The sequence below is a fragment of the Neofelis nebulosa genome, chromosome 11 (genome assembly GCF_028018385.1).
Source record: "Neofelis nebulosa isolate mNeoNeb1 chromosome 11, mNeoNeb1.pri, whole genome shotgun sequence".
Classification (NCBI taxonomy): Eukaryota; Metazoa; Chordata; class Mammalia; order Carnivora; family Felidae; genus Neofelis; species Neofelis nebulosa.
In genome coordinates, this window is record NC_080792.1 from 38,534,464 (window position 1) to 38,552,317 (window position 17,854).

Below are 17,854 nucleotides of genomic sequence, written 5' to 3' on the forward strand. Positions count from 1 at the left end.
ATGGAGAGACTGGGAAGCAAATGCCATGTCATGCACCTTGTGGGCACTCAATAAAAGTTCATTATCGATGCCAACTTTGATGAAAATAAAGGGTATAAAGGGTACTATAACATGGAGCAAGTTAGGAGAATAATTAAAGGCAAGACTATAGGAGAAGAAATTATTAAGGAAAAATAGATTAAACAGTTGGAAAAGGATACAAGGTGACTTAGGGGGAAAGATAAAAGTAAAAATATATGTGGTTAAAGAGAACATATAGCACAATTATCCAGGGGGTAAGAGAAAAAGAATACTGACGAGGAGCGCCTGAGCGGCTCCGTCCGTTAAGTGTCTTGACTCTGGATTTCTGCTCATGTCGTGATCTCACGGTTCCTAAGATCAAGCCCCATATTCGGCTCTGAGCTGACAGCATGGAGGCTGCTTGAGACTCTGTCTCTCTCTCTCTCTTTCTGCCCCTCCCCTGCTCACGGGCTCTCTCTCAAAATAAATAGGTTTTTTTTTTTTTTTTTATAAAAGAATACTGAAGAAATACACAATTGAGAAAGTTGTCTGAATAAGTGAAGACAAGTTGACAAAGCAGTGTCTGAAATGTCATTGTATATACCTACGTGAATTTCATGATCGGAATGAATGATAAAGTTTCATTTGATAGCTAAACACGCCTTACATAAATTGACCCACAATATAAAGATATTGGGCACTTTGGACCCTCCTGGGTGTCTGTGGTGGTAAACACTCCATCAGTAGAGATCACCTAACATCTCCGAGGTTCTGGTATGTGACACCAGGGAGTTCACTGGAGTCAACCTGGGAGGCATTATCCTTCTTCATACTTCACACTGGTTAATTCTCCATCAGGCCACTGCATTCTGTTTAGAGCCTCTCTCTCGGAAACTGGAGAAACCATCATACAAGGGGGGAACAATGAGCAGGAAGGGAAGTCGCATAAAAGCCGGCCAGGGAGGCACTTACGCATGTGAAAGGCTATCTGCGCATAAGTAATGGTGAGCAGGTGGTCTTCCTTTGTTTACGGAAGGCACCACGCTATGTGTTCGCCAGGTGAGACATCAGAAAGGACCCCTGACATAATAACAAAACCAGGGCGTGTAAGTAACACAAGGTGGAGAGGCCTCAGCTCCTACTTTGTTCATCACAGATGAATCGCCACTCACGTTCATTATACAGGTAACGACACTTGACCTCCCAGTGGAGACACAATTCTGTGTTCATATATTCCTATACACACACATTGAGAAGACAGAAACCTTCAGTCATACATCAGATTCTGTGGCTTGCATTGCCCACCCATACGATCACACTTGTGGCACCAATATGCAAAGTGTAAGAACAAGTCTATTTGTTTCACCTATTCAGGCTCTATGATATCTTTGATAAACATTGTAGGCCGATTAAAAAATGAGAGTAATCAAAAATATTTTCTAATCACTTATAACCCCACTGGCCACAAGTAATAGTTTTGAATTTATCTATTCATATCTGTTTCTAAGTACCTATGTAGCTTCATTTAAAAATTTTTTTTTTTTTCAACGTTTATTTTATTTTTTGGGACAGAGAGAGACAGAGCATGAACGGGGGAGGGACAGAGAGAGAGGGAGACACAGAATTGGAAACAGGCTCCAGGCTCTGAGCCATCAGCCCAGAGCCTGACGCGGGGCTCGAACTCACGGACCGTGAGATCGTGACCTGGCTGAAGTCGGACGCTTAACCGACTGCGCCACCCAGGCGCCCCATGTAGCTTCATTTTAAAATGGATTGTCAGATGGGTGAAATGGGTGGTGGGGATTAAAGAGTACACTTATCACGGTGAGCACGGAGCCATGTATAGAATTATTGAATCGCTACATTGTACACCTGACTCTAATATAATGCTGTATGTGAACTAGACTGGAATTAAAATAAAAAAACTTAATCAAATTAAAAATACACAGAAACACACTTTGAGAATGGTAAAAAAACAAAAATGCAAAACAAGAGAGAATAAAACGGAGTGCTACCTTTTTCCTTTTTTTCTTTTTTTTGAGAGACAGAGCATATGAACGGGGGAGAAGGACAGAGGAAGAGAGAGAAAGAAATCTCAAGCAGGCTCCACGCTCAGCAAGGAGCCCAATGCGAGGCTCAATCCCACAACCCCGGGACAATGACCTGAGCTGAAACAAAGAGTCGGACAGTTGAGCCACCCAGGAACCCCTAGATTGTTAGTTTTAAAACTGCAACATTTTCCATATTCTAAAGGAGGCTACAGGCCTCATGACTACCTTTGAGGAAGAATGCTCTTTTTATTTATTTATTTTTTTTGGGAATAAACTTTAAGGGGCTTATGTTTATATATAAACTAGTCTACAAGAGAGGGATGAAGGAAGAGAAATTAGGTCATCCTGTGAGACAGAGGAAAATGCTCCCTTCACTATGAGTTGTATAGCTGAAAGACTGTGAGTTGTTAACCGGAATAAGAAGGGTTTGGGGACTAGATCCAGGGAGGATGGGTGTTGACGTTCTGGACACGGGGAGCAAGGTCCAGGTCAGAGGGAATTCCTACCTGTAGGGGAACCATGTTCTAAAACATGGTGGCCCAGGAGGAAGCAGCCAATATGGGATCCCTTTTGAACGGTATGACTATGGTCTAAGGAATAATGATGCTGATGACTAATTTTAAATATTCTGAGTTATAATAGCTCTGTTATCATCAAGATTTTAGGAAAGCTTTGAGAATTGCCCTTAGCTTCACAGTGAGTAATTAAGTCTGTGTCCATGCTTGGAATGGGGTCTAAAGAAAGAATAGGCTTCCTGAGAAAGTGGTATTTGAGATGACACCTGCGAAGAATGGGGAGGAGTCTTTGAAGCAAAGGGGCGAGTATGTGTGAGGTCTCTGAGAGGGGAGAGAGCCCAGTGTGCTCAAGGAACACAAGGAGACCAGTGTGTTTGGAGCGCTACGCATAAAGGGCAGAGGGTCATGGCATGCAGACATTGGCAGACCAAGGATTTGAGGGATTCTAAAATTTATTCTAAGTGCAGTGGGGAGGTTTGAAGGATTTCAAACATGAGAGGAACATAATCCAACTTTTATTTTTCACAAGAGTGTCCTGGCTATGGGGTGGAGAACGGACAGGAGAGGGGCAAGAGTATTTAAAGAGCAGCCAGTCTGAGGGCCAACTGTGGATTCTGAACTAAAATGCCACCAGTGGAGACAGTGAGAAGTGTACATGTTTGAAATATATTATGGAGACAGAATTGACAGGACCCCAGTACAGACTGAATGAGGGAGGACGAGTGAGAATAGAATGGAAAGAAGGGGTGCTTGGGTGGCTCAGTGGGTTAAGTGAATTACTCTTGATTTCAGCTCATGATCTCATGGTTTCTGAGACAGAGCCCCATGTTGGGCTTTTTGCTGATGGCAGAGAGGTGGGGGGTGGGGCGTGGGAGGGGGAAGTCTGCTTTGGATACTATGTCTTTCTCTCTCTCTGACCCTCCTCTGCACGCTCTTGTGCTCCTGCTCTCTCTCTCTCAAAGATAAATAAACATTAAAAAAAAAGAGTGGAAAGAAAAACTCCCAGGATTCAGAAATAAATGGAGGTGCCATTTACGACAATGCAGAAGTTGGCTACAGGAGCTTGTTGCGGGAATGTGACAATGGGTAAGCAAGGCAAAGTGCTGAATTTGAAATGTTTCTGAGGCACTGCCTCAGTAATGTCACATAAGCTGTGTCTATATCTGCTTGAAGCCCTAAAGACAGGGCCCGAATGGAGATGTACATGTGACAGCTGTAGGTGCAAGAGACTTTTGTAAAGCCAGGGGAAAACATCCATGGAGAAACGTGCCCAAGACTCCTCTCCAAGACAGAGGTTCGGGAGGTAAGAGGAAATCCTTGGGAGTATGTTTCTATGGAAGCTGAAGGGGAGTTCTTCAGGAATGAAGGGGTGGTCTTTGAGTTGAAAGCTACTGAGAGGCTGAGTAAGATGAGAATGGGAAAAGCATTCATTAGCTTTAGAATAGGGAGATAATGAAGACCTCAATAAAACCCCTTTTCATGAAAGGCTGAGGGACAGAAGAATGGGAGGTGAGGATGTGGACTCAGACTGGGTAAACCAGTTTTTGTTTTTGAGAAAGCTGGATCTGTAGGGGAGCAGAAGTAGGGCAGCAAATGAAAGGAAACATGAAATCAAGGGGATGTTTCAAATACAGGAGACTCTAGAAAATATTTACATGCAGAAAACAGCGGTCTGCCAAGGGCAGACAGACTGATGACATGGGAGAGAAAATGGCTGACTGCATATGCACAGTCCTAAGAGGGTAAAGGGGGACCAGATACAGAGTAAAAGTGCAGAAATTAATTCCTCTGTGACGTGAAGGGAGAAGGATGCAGATGAGGGTATGTGTGTCCATTTGGGCGTGGAAAGAGGGAGTTCCTTTCTAGTGGCTTCTGTCATCTCAATGAAGTCAAAAGCAAGGTTCCTAGCTCAGAATGAGGAATGGGGAGAAGGCTTTGATGCAAGGGGAGAAATAATGAGCTAGTCATTGTGGAGAGTAGAATGAGCAGACTACTGAAATAGTAGGACTGCCACGGAATGTTGCGAGCACATCTGACGTCGTGATCATGACTCTAGGATGCTCAGTCGCGTGGCTTTCTTTGACAAAGCTCAGCCAAGTAGGTGAAAGTACAGGAAAGGCAGGTAAGTGGGTTCATCTACTTGGCTTGGCTGTTGCCTGGCGAATAGACGGTAGGAAAAACATGCAGGGAGGTGAAGGTACATAAAAGGCAACGGACCATGGAATCTAACCAGGCAAGGAGGGAAGTAAAAACACAAGGTGGTTGTTTGATAGTGAGAAAGAATAAGGACAAAAAGACTTTGTAACGAACACAAAGAGTTGCAAGTGTGGAGATCAGAACAAGCTGGAGGGGGAGGATATGGTGTTTGGAGAGCGAGATATCTTGCTTTCTTTTCTGATGGTGCAAGTGGTTCAAAGAAGTAGATGGCTGAGGTCAAATGGAGGGATTTATTTCTGGATATGAGGAAGGTATTGATTGGATCATCCACGGGTATACTGAAGTTATCAAGAATAAAGCACCTAAGCAGCACCAATGAAAGTTCTGTAGGAAACAGATCTAAGCTCTAATCCTGTGATCTAGATTTTGTATGGTGGGAGGTACTGGTGGCTTTCTTCATCACTGCATTGATAGAGCTTCCTTAAGTATTAATTCAACACCAGAGGAAAACAGCCGAGAAAGGCGGAAAGAAACAAGGTCCTGACCACAAGATCCTTTGAGCCTCTGAACTGCCCTTATTTGCAGCCTGACCATTCCTATTTTGTTGAGGTGGCCTGAGTGAGTTTTCATTTTTTTTTGTCACTTGCAAATACAAGGCATAAACTAATACAAAAGCGTCTATTTCACAAAAGAGAAATACATGGAAATATAACGGATTTGTTGCTTACCTAATATCCATTTTTCTTTGCTGGTGGAATTGTTATCTGTACTTCCACCATAGGTCACGAGGAAGGGTCAAAGTCAATCACTGCTATTGCAATCACCTTGTCAGCGGTGCCAGTAAAACATAAAGGAAAAGCTGCTGGGAGGGGGGGGCGGGTGTAGTGGATTGAGTAGTGCAAGGGTTCATTTTACGTGTCAATTTGACTGGGCCATGGTTGCCCAGATATTTCATTAAACATTATTCTGGATGTGTCTATGAGGGTGTTTCTGGATGAGGTTAACATTTGAATGGGTAGATTTAGTAAAGCGGATTGCCCTTCCCAACGTTGAATGTTTGAAAAGAACAAAATGCGGAGCAAGAGAGAATGTGCTCTCTGCCTGATGGTCTTGGGGCTGGGACATTGGTCTTCTCCTGCCTTCAGACTCAGACTGGAACTTACTTCATTAGCTCTCCGGCTTCTCAGGCCTTTGGGTTGCAGACACAGGGGCTTCCCAGACTCCATAATTGTGTGAACCAATCCCTTATAAAAAAATCTCCTTCTCTATATATCCTATTATAGCTCCTAATACAAGTAGTGGCCCTAAAAACTTCATGGTTACCAAGAAACTCAGAATGTGACCTTATTTGGAAATAGTCTTTGCAGATGTAATTAATTAAGGAGCAAGAGGAGATCCTACTGGTTAGCGTGGGCCCTGATAAGAGGAGAGGACAAGGAGAAAGACACACCCAGAGAAAGCCATCAGAAGACTGGGACAGAGATTTGAGTGATGCAGATACAAGCTAAGGAAGTCAACGATCGCTAGAGCCACCAAAGTTAGGAAGAGGCAAGGAAGGACTCTTCCCTAGAATCTTTAGAGGGAGCATGGCCCTGCCAACATCTTGATTTCAGAATTCTCTATTTTAGAAACTATGAGAGAATAAATTTCTATTATTTCAAGCCACCAAGTTTGCAATCATTTGTTATAATGTCCGTAGGAAACGAATACAGGAGGTTTCTGGGAAAAGTCTCTTTACTCAAACAAGAGGCTCAGGGGGAGAAGAGAAAAAGTTGATGGACAAGGAAATGGCAAAAGGTTCCATGTGGCTGGGGCACAGGTTGAGTGGTGAGTCAGCTCCCAAGAAGAGCCTGAAGAGGTTGCCGGGCTCAGCGTGCTATCACCGGAAGCATAGAAAAGCAGCAGATGCTAGACTGTGTGAAGGACCAGGTCAAGGGAATTATGAGTGGAGAAGCAAAACCATTCTCTGAAAACAGGTCTTTGTTTTCTTTTTACATGCTACAGACGATGGCCTTCTTTTTCTGCATGTGTTGGCTAAAGTGAATTGTCTGCTTCCTGTTTTGTGATTGTCCACATTCCCTGGGGATTCTGCACTGCCTATGCCCAACTGCTGCCCTTGCTCTTGGGGGTAGTTCAGACTCCCCGAGGGGCGGGCAATGAGCAGGAGAGAGGGCTTCTCTGACAGGAGAAATCAGCTTGTCACCCCATCGCCCTCAGTGTGAGGAGACTGCTTGCTACTCGGGCATCTCTGTTTCATACAATCAAACGTTTGGTGCACAATTTGGTCCTTTTTACACTCTATGCCCTGACCTGAAATCCCATCTTCCCCACTAATGTCACCTTCCAAAGAGGGACGTTTTAAAGTGAAATTTCCTTTTTCAGGAAGACTCTGTCCCCTTCAAACACTGTCATCTCTTAGCCAACACAAGTTCCTGGAACACGGTCACTCCCTCCGGACGTTGACGGGGGACAAACGGGCTGTGATGAGCTACCCTGTCAGCCTGCTCCGATGACACATATGCATTCTAACGGGGACCCTCTGGAGATGCAGAGTTTCAGACAACACAGGAGGCAGCTGATGCAGGTAGTTTGGGATCGAGGAGCATAATGACCTGACAGGAGCTGATCTTTGGAGCCTCATCTACTTTGAATTCAAAATCCACTACCTGCTGACTGCATGGCCTTGAGCAAGTTGCTTAACCCCCCAAACCTCGATTTCATCGTCTAAAAATAAGGGTAAGAGTCGCACCTACCTAACAAAGTGGCCGTGAAGAATAAGTAGCGAACGTATAACGACAACCTAATGTGGAGCCTGCGATGAATCACTGTGGTTCTTAATATTTCAGAGCAGGGGTTCTCAACCTGGATGCTACTGACACTTTGGGACAGGTAAATTCTCTCCTTCAGGAGACTATTCTGAGCACTGTAGGATGTTAAGCAGAATCGTGACTTCTGCTCACTAGAGGCTAATAGCGTTCCACACCTCCTCCATCCCTGAGACATGACAATACAAATGTCTACCAATATCACCAAATGTTCCGTGGGGGGGGCAAAATTGCCCACGATTGAGAACCACTGCTTCAGAGTCAAATGGCAGGTCTTTGCACATCTCTTAATACCAGTGGATGATGATTTTCTGCCTTGCCTCGATGTGGGGTAGAGGCCACACAAACGATTTGGTTATGAGTAATAACATTTTTCCTACTTCACTAAAAAACTATTTTTTTCCGAGCACTGAAGCCTGTGTGTCTTGTCTGGTGTGCTTCTTCAAATTTTCCTCTCTATGGGCAAGGGAGGTTGAAACACGTTGTGAGGGTGGGATCTGACAGTGGAATCACTTTCCAACACTGGCATTCCTTTGTTATCTTATTTTCCTCCTTAAGCACTCATACCCATCTCGCTTCCAACTCAATAGGATGGTCATTACTATTTTCACGAAAAATGGAATGTCCCCCTCCTCCTTTTCTTGAGTAAAATATTTAATGAAGGGGCCACATTTCATCCTGGGTGTTTGGAATCCCAGGCTTAGAACCAAGTAACCCAGTTAGAACAGAATGGCATTATAAGGATGCACTTTGATTTGCTGGTTGCGTTTTCTTCAGAAGGCATCAGGCAGGAATTTTTTATTTTGTGGGTTGATTTCACCATCCAGCCAAACGTGCTCTTAAGTCTACCCAGTTTCCCTTGGCTTCTACATTTCTTTAAAAAAATTTTTTTATAAATGTTTATTTATTTTTTGAGAGAGAGAGAGTGAGCAGGGGATGGGCCGAGAGAGACGCACAGAGAGCTGTCAGCACAGAGCCCAATGTGAGGTTCAAACCCAAGAACCATGAGATCATGACCTGAGCTGAAGTCGGATGCCCAACACACTGAGCCACCCAGGTGCCCCACTTCTACGTTGCTTTTTAAAACATTGGCCTTTCAGGGGTGCTTGGGTGGCTCAGTCAATCAAGCATCTGACTAAGGCTCAGGTTTGCGATCTCATGGTTCGTGGGTTCGAACCCTGCATTGGGCTCTGCATTATGGAGCCTACTTGGGATTCTTTCTCTCCCTCTCTCTCTGCCCCTGCCTCCCCCTCTCAAAATAAATAAACTGAAAAAAATAAAATAAAAGGGAAAGAATCCCTGTTTCAGAATCCTTAAAAACTTCAACTTGAAAAAGGTAATACTACCAAAGAATTGAATAAACACTGAAATATTTTCCTCCCAAAACTGATCAAACAGAATCTAAACATTTAGAAAAAGCTGTTTGAGAAAGTGAGTCCTAGCAGACATTTCATTCTGTATTCTGTAAAAAGTGTATCAAAGACGTTAGGCTCTGGTCTTGTTGCTTTTCCAGTCATTCTCCTTTCCCCTATCAGACCATCTAGAACATCATATTAAATGCTAATTTTCATTTTTATGATTTAATGAGCTACTTCTGAGAAAGCTACTGTTTCGCCAGCCCATTAGAAATGTCTGGAATGGCGAGTGCTGAATTAAGCCTTAGGTCACCCGGCTGAAAGTAATGTCAGTGTTTCCGTTATTCATTTATGTTCTTTAGCCCCTCGGACACACCTCCACTGGTTACTAGGCAACCACAGCTTCCTGCAGTTAGTATACATTAAGCATGAACTCTATGCGTGAGTATGGAAAGGATCTGAATATTCGAATGAGAAGGCAATCATGAGCTGCACTGGACTATTATCTTCGTTATTAGGTAAGACAAAATGTGGGGAACTTCACTATTTATCAGAAAGTGGATTAATAATACCTTACCGAAAAGCTTTCATGCTTACAGGTGCACCCGTACACACAATAGCCTCAGAGCTGGCGGATATGGAAAACCTCAAAGGAGTCCTCTTTAGGAGATGGAGAAATCCCTGTTAAGAACTGTATTTAGGACAGGAATCCGTAAGCCCTGCTTCTTAGGCCCTTTCACTCCTTGTACGGTGGGAAGGGAGAATCTAGGAGAGAAGGGGAAGGGTTTTATATCGGGATAATTTTACCACTGTACTTAAGGTCTGCCAATGTTCCTTGCCCAAGGAGAATTCAAAGTGCCGTGGGGACGTGCCAGCGACTCAGGTGGGGGCGTGCTTTGTGTTACTCACGGCGGCACCGTTGGCCACGTAGGAGGTGTGTGAACTGAGCGGGGCTGTATCCGTGCCGGATAAAACAGAACTCTACTGAATTGAGGTCATGAGAGGCTCATTTGCAGTGGCTGAATTGGGAAGAATGTAGTCTTATCTGGTGATGAGGCTTTTTTATCTTCAAATGTGCCTTTCGTGGATGCTACTACTCTGGGAAGAAATTCAACTTCGGAAGGGAAACCATGTGATACTACAGTTGTTCATATATATTAGGAAAAGGTGGTGTAATAATAAAAACATGCTCTTAGAAAAAGACAGCCACCCTACTTATCTACGCAACTACAATTGGAAGAATAGTATGATACCCACACATAAACACAGAAAAAATTCCAGCCTACTGTTATGGAATTGTAAGGAATGACAGAAAAGAGAGCTACATTATTCATCTATCTTTGATCATTTGAAACTATCAGATACACTGTGTAATATTTTCCTGAAATAAACTGTACAGATTTAAAAGTCAGGTTCTGAAAGTTACAAAAATCAATTGATGGTTAAAATACAAGCGCAAACCATAAGCTGTCACCCACACGAATGCACTAACATTAAAGCACATTGCGATGAACTTTTGTAAACACACCATAACCCTTAGTTTTTGATAGGAAAGCGTTGTTCCATCCATTCTTGTGATGATCGTGGTTTTAAAAATCCTTCTTACATACGGTAAATAGCATTCTGCAAACTCTTCTGGGAAATTAAAGGGGAAATCAGCACACAAAAGAGAGAACTCAACAGGCAGGGCCATAACCGGGAGCTGTGAATAGAAGTCTTAGTTTTTCTAAGATATTTTATATATATATATATATACATATATAGTATATATATATATTTATATATTATATTTATATAAATATATATATATTTATATATAATATATATATGTTTATATACATATATATTTATATAAATATATATATTTATATATATTTTTTTATTTTTATTTTTATATATATATATTTATTTATTTTACTCATAGATAGATACTGCAGGGTACATATGCTACTCATATTAAAAAAAATTCTTTCTCACTCTGGAATATTAACAAGTTACCCACATAACAGTAGTAGACCAAAGACACAGGCCTGTCTCTTTTTGTTTTAATATACGGGGTATTTATAGATCGCACTATTTTACATTTTTCTAAGAAACGAGTACGTTGCAATCACTTTAGTTGCCATTTTTAGCATCACATTATGCCTGTCAGCACCTGGACTATTTTGGTATTCCCGTTAAAGGGCCGTTTATGGCTTTTGTGCTCCGGCTTCACACACGTGCACACCAGACAATATGCAGGATGTGAGCCAGGAAGACATTTCTGGTTTTGCTCAGCCATATGTCCAACACCTAGGAAAGCTCCTGATAGTTCTCAATAAATACTTGATGAATGGTAAATCTACTTCTTTGTTTTGTGAATAAAACCAAATCAACCTTGTTTTCTGAGTCTTTTCTTACATCTAGAAACTTCTCCTGGAGGAAAATAAGATCAAGAGTATAGAAATACTGGCTCATTTGTTGTATGATGGACAGGAGTTTGGTGGTAGGAGACTCAGGTCCTCGTTGCAACTTTGCTGCTCATTTGGGGGGTACTACTTACCCTCTCCGGCCTCAACTTCCTCAAATGTAAAATTAGGAGTTGCTACGTGGCCCTGAAATTCATATGTTGAAATCCTAATGTCCAATGTGATGGTATCAGAATGTGGGAGGGGACTGTGGGGTTGATTGACTGAGGGTGGAGCTCTCATGAGTGGGATTATAAAGAAGGCCTGACAGAGCTCCCTAGCCCCTTCTGCATGTGAGGACACAGACAGCAAGTGCCTGCTTTGAACCAGGAAATGGGCCCTCATCAGAATGAGACCACACTGGTGCCCTAATGTACTTCCCAGCCTGCAGAATTGTGAAAAATTTCCATTCTTTATAAGCTACCCAGTCTTTGGCATTTTGTTATAGAGGCTTGAATGGACTAAGAGAGGGGTCTAGGTGAAACAATCAGAAATATCCTTTCTGATGCTTAAATTCTGTGATCCTAAGACATAATTGATGGCAAATCAAAGTAGGATATTACCTGAAATAATTATGCCTTATTAATCTCAGGCTCCCAGGTGCCTAGCACAGAGCCAGGAAACATTAAGAGATGTGTAATATATTCTTAAAGAGCAAATGAGCGAATGATCATTATAGGTATAAATGTGGCCTAAGCATCGTCAAAATTTTTCACCAATGGAAGAAACCCTTCTCTATGGATACCGATATTTGCAATTAAAATGAAGTCAGAAGATTGCTGTTTGCAAATTTTGAGTTTTATTCATACCAATTATTTTTCTTATACATGATAATTGAATAGTGTGATTTTTAGAAAAATTCAGAACATGTTTATGTACCCTCTTAAGAAGTGCTAAGCATGTCATTATGTCTACAGAATGATTAACTTTGTATCCAAAACAAATTTTTTATAATTAATTACAAATATTCATTTCATAAATATTTTTAAAGAGAAAAAAGAGAGACAGAAATCCTTGCCTTAAAAAGCCCCCAGCACTGGTGGTGATTCTATATAATGCATAGCCCTAAAATTCTATCAGTCGACAGCATTAGACATCATCTCCAAGCTTACGCTCACATCAATACATGAGGTTTTTGCATAGTCTCAGAACCACAAGGTGCTGTATCGTTGAAACTCTTGTTGAACAGAAATCTTGCTAATTTTGGCATCAACCTAAACATAAACTTATTTGCCAATGAGAAAAAGATCTGGAGACTTAAAAATAGCTTATTCCTCAGGAAGTACTTTAAATGGAAAATTCTAGCATTATCTTATATACATATTCTTATAGGATTAAATTGCAAAGCTTTTTTAGTGAGGTAGTGTGCTGCAGTGGAAAGATATGGCTTAACATTCTCATTCTGCCACTTAGCAGAAATGTGACATCGGCAAGTTACCTACACTCTTGGAACCCTACTATTCTTATCTGAATACGAAGGGAAACAATAGCTAATTTGAGAGGATAATATGAAGTTAGGTAAGATAATGTTCATGGAGTCTCTGGATTGGTGCTTGGCACACCTCTGTAAGGTCCCCTTTCCCCTAAGGGAGCTCACCCTTTGCTTGTAATGCTGGATGAAGTGTTACGATCTTTACCACACTGGAAGCACCGAAGCATATCTCAAAATAACGACCCTCCAGACTTCATTCAAAACCAGAAATGAAACTACTGTGAGCTTGGTATAGGCGAATCAAAGATAAAGAAAAAACTTGGCATTTGTCCCTGAAGAAAATTTTGGAGGGAAAACAGACAGGCAACGTGAGAAATGACAAGAGGCTGTGAGTGACTGAATGAGATCGCTGTTCTCTCTACCGTCTACAATTGGAGCTGATCTCCTGGTAATGGCTCAAAGGGCTACGTGAATTCTGAGAAGGACCGACGATGATCTGTTGACCCAGGAGGAGGTCATCAATGACTTAACTGAAATGGTAACAGCAACAGCTGTGATGTGTCTCCAAAGATGACTGGGGTGTTGCAAGTCACTGGAGAGTGCATGTGTGCATGTGGGTGAGGGGGATTTGGAGAGGAGTGTGGGTGATGGGAGAGTCCAGGCAGAAAAACCAGCATGAGCAAAAGTAAAGGCTCAGAGAGCATGGCTTAGAGAGGGCAGATCACGTGATTCCTATGCTGGCAAAGACCAACCGATGAGGGACAACAGTAGGCCTTGAGACTCAAGAGGTCTGCTTGCTAAGGAATACACGAAATATTACTATATTTATTACATATTATATTTATATTATAAATATTATAACTTGCTAAGGAATATACGAAATAGATTTTGTTGATGGTGCCCCCAGCACCAGCTGTGATACTGGAGTGGCCCTAGTGTATTAGATCATATTGGCTACTGTTTCTTGGGCTCCTACCATGTACCAGGAACTGTGCTTTGTTGTTTATGGATATTATTTTCTAGTGTTCACAACAACTTATACATAACTTTTCAGGTTAAGGATCCGAGGCTCAGAGAGGTCAAGGAACTTGCTGCTCAAGGTTACATGTTCTTCAATGAAGCAAATGAAATTAAAAGGAGAGATAGGATTTTTAAAGTACTCATTTCAGATAAAACCTTTAAAGGATGGAAATAATGAGATTTGAATATAAATTAGGAAGTTGATTTAGACAGTCACGTTTTAAAAGAAAAGGGAGAATAGGAACGTTGAAAAGGGAAAATTTGTGGTGCAAGCGAGGCCATTCACGATTAGGGCGAGATCTCTTAACACGGGCATGTTTTGAAATGACGTAAGGTTTTTCATAATAAAAAATGTTGCTCTGTGTTTTAAAGTTAATTGATGATTATATTACATGAGAGACAGTGAACATCATAATTAAGTACTCAGGGTCTGAAGCCAGACTGTCCAGATTTGAATTTTTACCCCCCAACTTAACCACAGGCAGTTTATTTAACCTCCCTGGGCCCTAGTTTCCTTATCTTTAAATAAGGAAATATAATATTACTTATGTCATAGGATTGTTTAAGCATGAAATGAAATATACGTGTATATAGAATATTGTTTGGCATAAAGTAAGAACAAGTAAGCATTAGGTATCATCGCTTTGGGCCTTAGTCTTTCTTCACCAACCATTTATTTAGAAGTTATCTACAGTGAGCCAAGGGCTGGGCCAGCTTCCAGGAATACCAAGATGGATTACAGATGACTTCTGCCTTTAAACACATTTGATTTTTTCCAATATCCTACTTTGTGGCTCAGCAGAAATACTACTGACTGCATCTTGTTTAAAGCACTTTCCTGAACTATTTGGGCAGCCGTGATTTAAAATCTCCATTGACAATGTTGCTCATTAGTGTAAGGACTCACACCTCCACTCCTCCTACCCTTCCTCCAATATGAGGAGGGGTTCAGCCTGAGCTATCTTTTATGACATGTGTCCCTTGACCCACCAGGCCACGTTATGAAGTTAGTGAGGTTATTTCAATAGCTCCCTCCTACTTATGTGAACCAAACCTCCAGAAGCTGAGTTTCTGCATCACTCCCTCAGCAGTCTCTGGCTTGCTAACTCATTAGACTTATGTGTGATGTAGTATGCATTATTAATGGATGCATTTCTTTCCCTGAGAGTTTTTTTTTTTAAATATGGCTTTATAAAGCCTCATTTCCATAAGCTGGAGAGAAATGTTAATGATTAGAACTTTCAGTGCTGCACTAAACTAAGGAAGGTTTGTTTTGAGAACATCAGTTATTCACTGCTTAAACCACACCACAAAGCTATTCACCCCTGTGTCTCTCAATTTTAGGTTATCAAGGGATCCAAGTCATTCTGCTTGTAATGGCATTTTCACATTGTCTGAAAGGATCCTCAATTAGGCATTGCAGGTTTACCATTAACATTGTTTGAATAGATGAAAATTGTTGGTAGGAGGAACACCATGTCCTTTTGAATGTACCCACAAAACATTAAAATGGACAGATTAACAGTCACGATAACCTCAGAGAAAAGACTGAAAAGGAAAATGCTTCCATAAATAAGTGAGAAGGAAATGAAAAAGGCAAGGTACTTGCATTTAAAATAACCAAGTGAAGTGATTTTGTGAAAAGCTACTGTAATATCAAGGAAGCCCTTTAGAGTAGGGTGGTTGAGACAGTGGTAAATTGTTTACCTGCCAAAAAAAAAAAAAAAAAAAAAAAAAAGACACAATGTGGCATCTGATCACTTAGCATTCCAATATAGCCAGTATTTAATATAGGAGATGTGAAATGATCAGATCATAGGGCATCTTTAAGTAGCAAACTATCATTACTGAAAGAGAAAGGTCACATCCATAATCAAATAGATTAAGTCTAGACTTAAATGTGAACGCAGGAATGGGACAGAGGCCCTAAGGAGCAGTTCTCATCTGTAGAGAAGTCTGTGCAATGTGAGTATTTAAAAAGTAACAATCATATTTGGTGCATACCTGAGAATTTAAAAATCTTCCCATTAATTTGATATGTAAAATAAGAATATGACAATGATTTCCTCAGTAGCAGCGAATGAACGCCACAACGTTATACAGCTTAGAACATGGCTTCAATAAATTAAGTTAAATTTTTTTCAGTGTAGAAAAACCACCCAACTTTACATTTAACTTGAAATGGATTTCCTAAGAATCATTTTCCTCGGGAGAAGCAAGGAATCCCTGTTCTCTGTTTTCCCAATAATTTTGGGAGACATTAATGAAGGATTTGTTGGTCAATTTCAATCTAACCAGAAATGAGAAAACACTCTGAATATTTTAAAAAGATGGAATTTAACCTAGAGAAATGGTCACCTGGATGATGGAAGAACTGAGAGCTAGACAGGGGATAGTGAATGAACTTGGAGATCAGCAGCAGGAAGCCAAAGGCATTACCACCCACGAGGTCTCAAGGGAGAAAGGGAAAAGGTGATACTACTGGAGCTCAGAGTTCAAGGTCACTGGGGAAGCTGGAGACAAAGGGGTGAGTCTCAGGGCAGAAAATACAGCCCATGGGGTCAGCTGCCATGGAACCAGTAGAGTAGGAGCAGGGAAGGAATGGACTAGAAGGTAAAAACAGGCACAGACTAGCAAAACTGGAAAATAGAGTTAAGTAAAGACGTTTCTCATTTTCATTTTATCCTCCAGAATGTTACACCAGACAAGTTGATTTACTGATATTTTCAAAGGGCTCTAAGTTTAGCTCCTGGGAACCGCCTTCAACAAACATCTTGTAAATAAACGAAATCACCATTTTAGTTCCACACGCAATCTCAATAAACCACATTTATACACCCTGAAGACTGTGAGAGAATGAGCCCCTTCGCTTTGACGTTAACAAAAAGGATAAAGGAAGCAAGCATGGGTGTCTTTAGGATTAGATTTAGAAAGTGGTCATTGCTCTGTCAGTTGCATTGTTTTATTCAGAACTGTGAACAGAGGTTTATTCTGCTGTTCCGGAAATCGCCACTCTTCAAAGTAGATAATAGAACCACACTTTGAAAGCTGGACTCAGGAGGAGGTGGAAAGCCACACAATTTCCTCAATAAGACCACCTCTCAATTCCTCCATTCCTTTCCATTCTGCTGATAAACGACAATGGCATATTGCAGACTAATAGTAAAGCACCGATTTGCAAGCCTTTGTCTTTCATAGCATGGAAGGGTAGTTATGAATGATGATGTAAAAAATATTTGTATCCATCCATTTTATGGCCAAGCAAAACAAAGCTTAATGTGTGTGAGCACGTGTGTGTGCTTAATCATACACAGCAGTTCAGAAACTGCACCTAACCTAAACCATGTCCTACTTTAAGCAGTATAAAATCTCCCCAGGGCAGCCTGTGAAATGTTAGCCTTGTCTCTCACACACAGACTTGTTAATGATCAAACTGTCACTACCATCATGAAATTTTCCCCCAGTTTATGCCTTTAGAACATAGTTTTGTCTTATTTTGGCTTATTACTCTGAAACTAAGTACTTTTGTATATTTAAAAAATTATGAACTTCAGAGTAGAATGCAGTATGAGGCATTTGCTTCATAGGAACCAGGAAGAATGTTAGGGCATCTGTACCTCACACCTCACACTTCAGGTGATTTCTAACAGTAACAAAGCCACAAAAGGCACGGAAACCAAGTCTTTGACTGTGTGGCACCTCACTAACAGTACAGAACATTGATAACATTTAACGCCGTTTTCTTTTCACGCAAAGGAGAGAAGCACTTTAAGGGGAAATAGTTCAATGCCCATCTTAAAGTCTTTGTTTCAGATGCACTCACCTAGAATTCAATGAAGAAACAGCATGAACTTTCCAAAACCATCTATTTTCTCTTCTTTGAAATGGCAGTTGACTATGGCATTTAAAGACTTTCCGAGCACTTCATCCAGGGATCGGTAAATCTTCATTTATCTGCAATGAGAAAACATGCTTTTGTTTAGCTAGGTAACGTACACTTGCATGTTTCCTACAAACAAGAAGCCAGAATGGGCAGATCTACAACATACAGT

General features: G+C 41.2%; 1 protein-coding gene across 29 annotated transcripts in view; it reads right to left on the reverse strand.

The window, feature by feature from the left end:
* DTNA (dystrobrevin alpha) overlaps window positions 1–17,854 on the reverse strand; it is a 359,115-nt gene that overhangs the window by 171,909 nt on the left and 169,352 nt on the right. For all 29 annotated transcript variants that reach the window (XR_009250990.1, XM_058692367.1, XM_058692382.1 and 26 more), the window contains exon 2: window positions 17,626–17,756. The gene's annotated coding sequence lies outside the window, so the exon portion shown is untranslated. The remainder of the gene's footprint in view (window positions 1–17,625; window positions 17,757–17,854) is intronic.